Here is an 11,240-nt window from a genome sequence, read left to right as displayed (position 1 = left end):
TAAGTCGTTATAATGAGAAAACAACTCTCGTTATGTCGATATAACGAGAAAATTAAGTCGTTATAACGAGAAAACAACTCTCGTTATGTCGATATAACGAGAAAATTAAGTCGTTATAACGAGAAAACAACTCTCGTTATGTCGATATAACGAGAAAATTAAGTCGTTATAACGAGAAAACAACTCGTTATGTCGAGATCACGAGAAAATAAGTCGTTATAACGAGAAAACAACTCTCGTTATGTCGATATAACGAGAAAAGTTGTTATAATGAGAAAATAACTCTCGTTATGTCGAGATCACGAGAAAATTAAGTCGTTATAACGAGAAAACAACTCTCGTTATGTCGATATAACAAGAAAATAAGTCGTTATAACGAGAAAACAAGAAGGAAAAAAAAATAATGCATGGCCGCTTAGAACTTCCATACAAAAGGGACTCAGGCAGTTTAAAACATTTAGACTGATTTGTGATGTCAGGTTAGAAGTAAAGTCATTTTTTATTTTGATTACACACTAGGAACTTGTATCAGAAAAGTAAATAGGGTAATTTTTGTTTATGTCAACTTTAAAAATGAAATAGGTTGGACAGTTCAGGTTTTATGATTTATGGTTTCTGCTGGCCATGCAGTTATGAGAGTGGACAGAAAAATCACATCCGTTTGTCTGGCAGCCCTACGGCTTTTAGTTGACCTAATAAAATAGTCAGTCATTGAAATATTATGTCATTTCTTTACATCACACTCACTAGTGCCCTTCATTAGTCATTAGGGAAGATGACGTGTAGGTGGCGTGCAATTGGATAATGCGTTTCTATTGCTAGAAAATGTGTTGATATTCGGTTTCTAGGTTGTTAGAATAGGACTGCTATAGGAATTTATCAGTTTTCATTGTTTTATTGTCTAGTTCCTAAGGTGATCTTGGTGTTTTCTAGATGTTTTCTCAAGTCTCTGATCTTCTTGTCTCAAGATATGACTCGAGTCTCATTCAGTGTATTACAGTATATGTGCACTCAACGCCTGTCAATGAACTTCCCTGTTTCTGTAATTACCTGCTGCTGCTGCAGAGCGTCTGCATTGCAGTGCTCCGTCTGTTCTTTATCAGATCGATGAAGTCCCTACAGGTCAAAACACATTAAACACATAAGCAATCTCCAGAGACGTCGCAATAGGAAAGCTGTGTGAACACTTGTTTCATGGCTGTTGAATATGACTGCACCCTGGTCTGTAATGTGTAATTCATTGGTGTCTTTATGTGCAATAGAACAAGATGTGTACCAATTAATAGTGTGCTGCCTATTTAGACAACATTTTAAGCCATAAATCTGACATTAATGACTGTTACAAAAACTAGACCGCATCCGGTAACTATTGAAACGCATGTGATAAACACTACAGTTCAAAGTTTTTTTTTTTCTTTTAATCTTTTCTGTACGAAATTAATATTCTTATTTCACAAGGACACGTTAAATTGATCACAAGTGACAGTTAAGACATTTATAATGTTGCATAAGATTTCAATTTCAAATAAATGCTGTTTTTTTTTTTTACTTTCAATTAATCAAATAATCCACAATTGTTTCCACAAAAATATTTAGCTGATAAATAAAACAATATTTAACTGTTTTCAACATGTTTCATGAGCAGCAAATTTAGCATAATATAAATATTTAAAAAATAATAATTAAAAAAAATTATAGCTATATTAAGTAACGTAAAAATTGTAAATAATTTATAATATAAAATACAAAATTAAAATATTCTATAATATAGAAATATATTACATAATATATTCAATAATTTGGTAATAAACGGCTTTACCATTAAAAAAAAAGTAGTAAAAAAAAAGTTTAAAAAAACTTAAAACAAATATTATATAAATATTAATTATTAATACATTTTTAAAGTCAACGTCAAATCCATTTAAATTTTGTAAAGTGATATTTCTACATGAAACGGGAGCGTTTTGGTGGCAAAATGTAGATGTGAGTTGATTTTGTGCACTGGGAATTAATTAGATAGGTTTTACATACTGCAACAAAAGGAAATCAGGTGGTTGAAGGAGAGAAGTTGTAAAATATTTAAATAAACAGCTGTTTTCAACACTGGTAATAATGTTTCTTGAGCATCAAATCAGCATATTATTATGATTTCCAAAGGATCATGTGACACTGAAGACTGGATTAATTATGCTGAAATTTCAGCTTTGCATCACAGAAATAAATTGCATTTTAAAATATATTCACATAGAAAACAGCTATTTCAAATTACAATAATATTTCACAATATTACTGTTTTTACTGTATTTTTAATCCAATAAATGCAGCCTTGGTGAGCAGAAGAGACTTTTAGAAACATTAAAAAATACTGATTCTGTGGGGAGTGCTGAAGCTGTCTATGCTGTTGCTATGGTTACATCCTCAGGTAAACGTGACTTCTTAAACATCTAGATGGAAAAACGTTCTTACTAACTTATATTCTAACTTTAGTGGTGACGCCTTCTTCAGAAATCAGATCTAGACCGTTTCAACAGCAGAAAGTCACTGGAGTGACCGGAGCTTTTTTTTTTTTATCAGAAGTTGTTTGTGAATCATTTCGCATGTTTGCCACTTTGACATTAAAAGGACAGAGTCTAATTCAGTGGTTAAATACAACCTGTAATGGCTTTCCTTTGTTAGGATTCAAACCCCTGCCTCCTCATTTCACACCCTCACATTTTAGCACAACAAAGAGGAGTTATCCATTCATTTCAGCCCAGTCATCTCCGTCTGAATTCATAACTCTGTTTCAGTGATGTGCAGACACGGGGGTGAGTCTTAGTCAGCGTCTGCTCTCTGAAACTGAACAATCTCATTATGTTCTGCTAAAGACGTCACTAAGAGACATTACATGAGAATTCCACGGTTTTTACTAAATTAAAAAGATATGTGCTTACACTTAAGTCCTCTGTACTGTTTATTATTTGTGATAACTGTTAGTCTTTAGAATGTCTAATAAGAATTATTTTTCATTGTTGTTTTTGCTGTTCTTTAAAGGGTTACTCCACCCCAAAATGAACATTTTGTCATTAATCACTTACCCCCATGTCGTTCCAAACCCGTAAAAGCTTCGTTCGTCTTCGGAACACAATTTAAGATATTTTGGATGAAAACCGGGAGATTTGTGACTGTCCCATTGACTGCCAAGTAACTTACACTGTCAAGGTCCAGAAAAGTATGAAAGACATGGTCAGAATAGTCCATCTGCCATCAGTGGTTCAACCGTAACGTTATGAAGCGACGAGAATACTTTTTGTACGCAAAGAAAACAAAAATAAAGATTTTATTCAACAATTCGTCTCCTCTGTGATTCTCTGCATCACCGTAGCGCCATTTTGGAGAATATCCGCTGAACGCAAGCAGCGTACGCTATTCTGTGTCAATAGATTTTTTTTTTTGTTTGTTATGTTCACCAAGGCTGCATTTATTTGATCAAAAATACAGTAAAAACTGTAATATTGTGAAATATTATTATAATTTCAAATAACAATTTTCTATTGTATTATATTGTAAAATGTAATTTATTTCTGTGATCAAAGCTGAATTTTCAGCATCATTACTCCAGTCTTCAGTGTCACACGATCCTTCAGAAATCACTCTAATATTCTGATTTGCTGCTTAAGAAACATTTCTGATTATTATCAATATTTAAAACTCTTGTGCTGCTGGACATTTTTGTGGAAACATTAATGCATTTTGCTCAAGATTCATTGATGAACGGAAAAAAAACTGCAGTTATTTGAAATCTTTTGTAACATTCTAAATGCTTTTACTGTCACTTTTGATCAATTTAAGTATTGCATAAAAAAAATTAAAAAAATTACAGCAAACCTTTAAACGGTAGTTTAGTTCATTATAAAATCCATATAAGGTAAAACCCATTTAACCATGGTAAAGTTACTGTAATGCATTGGCTTATTGCTTTTAATGAAAAGACTTCAAAGTCCAGTCAGTCACAAAACAGTTGAAACAGTTCATTAAAAAAAAATTGTGATTTCATGAAATCATTATTCATGATCAAGATCCTATAGAAGATGTAATAGAGTTCATAATTCAGTTTTTAAAGAGAATAACAGTGAATATCTGAATTCTTGGGTTGACAGACTTCACAAACCACATTTTTTTTTACTGCAGTAGCTCAGAGATCTGAATTTATTTTGCATTCTCTTTCTATTCCTGCATGACTAAAATCCCGTTCATAAGAGTCTTACGGCTCCAAGCTGATTTGAGACTCTAGCGCTTTGATGTCAGCTTCAGAGCGGCTCATCAGATACTGACGCCAGTTTGAGGTGCGTTACGCAAGAGGCTCTGACTCACAAAACCAGCTGCAACCGCTGCCTGCTGCCTCCTTCACTTCCACTACTGAAACAAGAGCAAACCAGCCAACAATCAGAGTTCAACAAAAACCTCCGTGTAGAATGAGAATGGAGACCTTAATCAGGCTAGACGCCATACTGAGTTTAACGCAGATGAAAACGAGGCTGTGAGGGATAGACTTGCAGTCTTTACAATGGGATGCACTGTTTGAAGCATCATTTTGGCTTCTAGGGTTTTCTGGGTGGGTGCTTTATGAATGAAATATGAAATATGGTGTAGTTTCTGATATTTATATGGCCAAAAGGTAAGATGAAATTCTGATAGTTTGTAATGTAAATCAATGGGATCTTTATAACAGTATAAACAGACTTGCATAAAATGCATATACTGTTAAATATCAGTCGTCACTGATTTTTACTCACTGATTTTTTTCTAAAAAAATTTTTTTTTTTAAATATATTTCAAAATATACTAAAAATGGTCAAATGTATTTGCATAAATATGTTTTGAAATATATTTATGTAAATGTATTTTCTACCAATATGTTTTTGGCCATTTTTTGTATATTTTTGAAAATAAAGTTTAAAAATGTAAATATATATATTTTTTTAAACATTCAAAAATCTATTTTGCCCTATATATTTCAATGCAAGAAAATACATTCACATAGTCACATTTGAAGAACAAAAATTTATTCATTGTCTATAACATACTTAAAAATATAAAAATAAACTATATAAGAAACATTATTATTATTATTATTTTAAATCTAGTTTTGATCTGGAGTTGACTATCTACATTTGCATTTAGCCTAAATGTAGGCTACTGTAAGACTGGAAATATATTTTCTTGCCCCTGAAATACATTTTGAAATGTATTTGTGTATATATTGTCTGTTTATTTATTTGTTTATTGCTGTATGGGAAATGTGCATATCAAATATGATACGGTAGAATTTATAGGGTTAATTCACGCCTAGACAAGGTGTGACTGGTGGTGTGTGTGAATCTGCTTTTCAGCATCATCTTGGCAATATGAATGTGTTTACGAAGTACATTTAAAGTCAAATTAATCATGGATTTGATGTGGTTTTATGGGAAAATAAAACAACAATCCAGTTAGTTAGAATAAAAGCAAATTCTAGAACTATGAGTATAACCACTGACAGCTTGAGACTGATCTTGCATTGTGTCATCCTGCATCAGTATCGTGAGGTTTGTTGTATTAGCTATGGGCATCAGAATCATTCATGGGCTCATGTGCTGAGAAAGCACTTCATTAATAGGCAGACATTCCCACAGCGCTGTCCTGGATGCTGAACAGGGCAGCAGCAGATCTAAAGAACAGGAGCTTTAAATAATGTATGAGCAGCATGTGTGCCTGGCGTCAGGGAAGCTTGTCACGTAATGAGAGAGGAAACACTTTAAACAGAGTGCATTGTGGAGAACTATAAGTGGACATTCACAGTTAGCGTTGGGGAATTTTGAAGATTTGTAATAAAGCAGTTCTAACCTGCTGGGTCGTGACCCAAAAATGTCACTGGCAAGCAGGGAAAAATGTTTAATGCAACTGTCTGTATTATCGTATGTAGTTAGGATAGTGTTACACGTGTCTAAGGAATTGGCAATAATTTAATAAATTAATTGCTCTTATTGCAGATAGAATTGAATTGAATTTATCAGAAGATTTCGAGATTGTTGGCGGGTTGTGGTGAGAAACAACAGAGAGGCACAAAGTTACATTCGAACTTGGAATGTAATCGTTCCTTTGGAAAGTGGAAATAATAACCAAAATAAAAGAAAGTAAATTACAATGTCATACAAACAATATACAATAAAGACCTACTATGAAAACTTCCCTTGAGTGCACTCTTCTTTATACCCCAAAATATACACGGACCGGTCATTTCAATGTCAGAAAGAAATACAATTGAAAAATATAGCTGCAAGCAGCGATGGCGGGCCCAAGCCGTCTGCAAACGCCACCCCGGAGGCATCAGGAGAACGGTGCACAGCGGCACATGCATTTACATTTTCTCTCAAAATATCACAGCTGTCCCGATAAGGACTTCGGTGTCAATCAAATGCGTTATGGGTAACCATGTACAATCAATATACTGATCAGTTTCTTCTCTTTTCCCGTTCTTTTTTGTCAATTCCCTCAAGGAAGGAAACTTAATAGATTGGGATCGTCTTGCTTTCATAAAGAAAGGCTGATAATTGAAAGAAAGGATATTGTCTTATTCTTTATGATGTGTCGTCCTTTTTCCTCTGTAGCAGATTTGGTTTGCTCGCCATCAAATGTGAAGTTTCAACCTGGCCTCTGTATCAATAGTTTTTTTCCTCTTACACAGGCACGTGACCAACAATGGCGTCGGTGAACTTTATAATCGATTTTACTCTTATGCCGGGTTCAGACTACACAATATTTTCGTCGGTCACGATAGTCACTAGGCGCGTTTCCATTACAGATTTGCGCAAAACTTTGGCGATATTTAATAAATGTCGATAAAAAAGTATTGCGAAATGACGGCGTTTCCATTAACCAATGTTATGAGACTTAAACGTAACCTTTTGCCTCTCGCGATAAGTCATGGCAATGGATTTTGGTGGGATTTTGGCTATATTTATTCAAAGGAGGCTTATGCGTGTATCTTTACAGAAGCAGCAAAGAGAGCCACTTCAGAAACGTGCGTGGCGCGGCTGGAATAAACAATAGCCTGTATAAAAACATAAACACAAGCATTGAGTGGCCGCAATCAGCTTCAGTTGCCGCATCAGAGCCACACTGCACCAATTAGGCGTATTTTCAATTCGCAATTTCAATTTGCGCAATTTGAAGGGTAATGGAAATGCGCCTACTGTGTCAGATTACACAATTTTGACTCCTAAAATCTTGTCGTGTCGTGGACAAGAAGCATGTCAGACTACACGTTGCTTCCCGACCGTTCGTCGCGTGCTGTCTTTAACGACGTGCGTCATGTCATCGAGAGGGCGGAACTAGCGACTGACTTCCGAAAACAAGAGTATAAACATTGCTGAAGCGCTTCCGCTATAGTTCGCCAGCATTTTTCTTTCTTTGTTCTGTCGTGGTAGTCCCTCAATGACACATCATACAGGCAGGAGTACTGTTGCCACAGCTCCACCAACCTTTCCTCCATCTCATAATTCTTTCGTTTCGCTATGTTTGAAACCTGTGTATGAAAGAGCTTCTGTGCTGCTATTTGTCAACGTCACCAATGTGACAGAACTCGTCGTGGATGACGGAAAAAAATTAAACATGCTAGTCTTTCTGTCGTGATGTCGTGAAGCATCGCAGACGCGGAATCGGTTGTCGTCCACTATGACACACTACACGAGCTGAAACGATGGAATCTTGCGTCCCGACGCCCATTGTCGTTTACGAATCCCCACGACACCCTACGTCAAGCAAATCGGGCTAACATCGTGTAGTCTGAACCGGGCATTACACAAGCACGTGTGACCAACAATGGCGTCGGTGAACTCTATATTCGTTTTTGCTCTTACACAGGCGCTTCTCTATCACAGGCGCGTGTGAACAACAATGGCGTTGGTGAACGAGTAAAATGTGACAACTATATTCAATCGAAATAAATGAATTCTAATACTTTCATACACTTTTCGGAGGATTTTTAATCTATATTTCTTTAAAATAGATCGCGAAGATCAGATCACGTCTTTTCTTCTCTGTCAGGCTCGTCTCTTCTGTCATTGCGCATGCTCGTTGACACGCAGGGCGCGCAACTACAAAGAGCTCTCATTGGTCAATAACTAATCTTCTAAATAGGATAAATTAACAAATTTTTAAATGTTCTTTAATAACTTTTACACTTCAACTTTTATTAGATAAATATGATGTTACTAAACTGTGAATAAATTACATAATTCCCTTCAATTACGCTTTATTTAACCGGGGTTACAATAGCAATATACGTTTTTTTTTTTACTTTCAAACGGAAAGAGAAAACACTATCCAAATCTTCTGTTTATAACGCCAAACGCTGTGCATCCAGTCCAGTGTATTTTGACACAAATTCATCTGTCACTTGGTCAAATAGCTAATATTAATGCAATATTTTGTCCAGAGTTTTGTTACAATTTATTAAGGTTTAAGTTAAGTTTAATTTTCCTGTCATGTTAATATTTTGGCGTATTGTAGGATCTATGCAGTTAATGGTAATTTAAATGCATTAATGATTATTAATGATTAATGATGAATATACAGTATATCATTAATTTATGCATTTGATAAAATTATTTAATGCCATTAAATAATATCCATTTTGCAGCTTTCCTCAGCAAATATTACAGTGTATATAAAATAAATACATACAAATGATTTATTTAATATTTAGCTAGTATAAGTGTAGTTAGTGTAATTTACGCATTTGATACAGTAATTTAATGTCATTTAATCATATTCATTTTGCAGCTTTCTTCAGCAAGTATTAAAGTGTACTGTATATAAAAATAAAATATGTATTTATTCATTTAGTTCGTTCATTAGTATAATTTATGCATTTGTCAATTTAATGTCATTGAATAATATTCATTTTGAAGATTTCTTCAGCAAATATTAAAGTGTACTGTATATATAAATAAAAATTAAATATTTAGTTTGTTCGTTAGTATAACTTTCGCATTTGACAATAATATCATTGAATAATATTCATTTTACTGCTTTCATCAGAAAATTTTACAGTATATGTATATAAAATAACATGTATATTGATATTCAGTAATTTATGCATTTGACCCAATATTGTAATGCGATTGAATTATCGTCATTTTGCAGCTTTTGTAATAAAATTAATAAATAAATAAAATAATTAATTATTAATAATTAATAAAGATAATTCAGTGGCATTAAATTATTGTGCCAAATGTGCAAGTAATTAAATAGATAAAAAGTGTCTTTGGAAGTATAATATTGGTTTTATTTGCATATCATTGATTATAAGTTCCACATTATTTATTGCACAGTCGACTTTGACAGTTGTTCAGAGGTTTAAGGGGTCAGTCACTCATTCTTGTATTCTATCTGCAATATTTTTTGGTCTGTTTGTATACATAAGCATGTATGATGCACATTTTTGGTTGACGTCTGGGCAGTTGAGAAGCGCTGTGCTGAAATTACTCAGGGCGTGTGTGTGTGTGTGTGTGTGTGTGGTTGTGCTGACTGCGGCTGGGTTTCATATGTAGAGAGACCAGTCTCTTGTTGAAGCTCCTCTGTCAGTGTCCTGTGATCGGCCAGCAGGTGTTTGTGTGCTGTTCAGCACATTTCTTCCCTTCCCGGAGTCAAATCAATACAAAGAGCTGGAACCGAGACTCAGTCTGCTGAGAGATTGAATGTCCTTGTGTGAGCTGAGTGATGCTAGAGGGGCTTCAGCAGCAAGGTCAAGAGTCAAACCCTCTGTCTGTCTGTCTATCTATCTATCTATCTATCTATCTATCTATCTACAGTCGACTTTGACAGTTGTTCAGAGGTTTAAGGGGTCAGTCACTCATTCTTGTATTCTATCTGCAATATTTTTTGGTCTGTTTGTATACATAAGCATGTATGATGCACATTTTTGGTTGACGTCTGGGCAGTTGAGAAGCGCTGTGCTGAAATTACTCAGGGCGTGTGTGTGTGTGTGTGTGTGTGTGGTTGTGCTGACTGCGGCTGGGTTTCATATGTAGAGAGACCAGTCTCTTGTTGAAGCTCCTCTGTCAGTGTCCTGTGATCGGCCAGCAGGTGTTTGTGTGCTGTTCAGCACATTTCTTCCCTTCCCGGAGTCAAATCAATACAAAGAGCTGGAACCGAGACTCAGTCTGCTGAGAGATTGAATGTCCTTGTGTGAGCTGAGTGATGCTAGAGGGGCTTCAGCAGCAAGGTCAAGAGTCAAACCCTCTGTCTGTCTGTCTATCTATCTATCTATCTATCTATCTATCTATCTATCTATCTATCTATTTATCTGTCATTCGTTCCATCCATCCATCTATCGATCTATCTATCCATCTATCTATCCATCTATCCATCTATCCATCTATCCATCCATCCATCCATCCATCTGTCATTCGTTCCATCCATCCATCCATCCATCCATCCATCCATCCATCCATCCATCCATCCATCCATCTATCTATCTATCTATCCATCTGTCATTCGTTCCATCCATCCATCCATCTATCGTTCTATCTATCCATCAATCTATCTATCTGTCTGTCATTCGTTCGATCCATCCATCTATCCGTCCATCCATCTATCCATCCATCCATCCATCCATCCGTCCATCCGTCCATCTATCCATCTGTCATTCGTTCGATCCATCCATCTATCTGTCCATCCATCTATTAACTGTCTATCTGTCTGTCTATCTATCTATCTATCTATCTATCTATCCATCCATCTGTCATTCGTTCGATCCATCCATCCATCCATCTATCCATCCATCCATCCGTCCATCCATCTATCTATCCATCTGTCATTCGTTCGATCCATCCATCCATCTATCCATCCATCCATCCGTCCATCCATCTATCTATCCATCTGTCATTCGTTCGATCCATCCATCCATCTATCCATCCATCCATCCGTCCATCCATCTATCTATCCATCTGTCATTCGTTCGATCCATCCATCTATCTGTCCATCCATCTATCAACTGTCTATCTGTCTATGTATCTATCTATCTATCTGTCATTCGTTTGATCCATCCATCCATCCATCTGTCCATCCATCTATCAACTATCTATCTATCTATCTATCTATCTATCTATCTATCTATCTATCTATCTATCTGTCATTCTATAATTCGTTATATCTATCTATCTATCTATCATTCGTTCTATCTATCTATCTATCTATCTATCTATCTATCTATC

The 11,240-nt window shown here is 35.4% G+C and overlaps 1 protein-coding gene across 1 annotated transcript in view; it reads left to right on the top strand.

Moving 5' to 3' along the window:
• LOC107557588 (uncharacterized protein C9orf172 homolog) overlaps nucleotides 1-11,240 on the top strand; it is a 61,039-nt gene that overhangs the window by 21,108 nt on the left and 28,691 nt on the right. The window lies entirely within an intron of this gene.

This window comes from Sinocyclocheilus grahami, unplaced genomic scaffold, assembly GCF_001515645.1.
Source record: "Sinocyclocheilus grahami isolate Dianchi unplaced genomic scaffold, SAMN03320097.WGS_v1.1 scaffold609.1, whole genome shotgun sequence".
NCBI classification, from domain to species: domain Eukaryota; kingdom Metazoa; phylum Chordata; class Actinopteri; order Cypriniformes; family Cyprinidae; genus Sinocyclocheilus; species Sinocyclocheilus grahami.
This window is presented reverse-complemented; position numbering and strand designations above follow the sequence as displayed.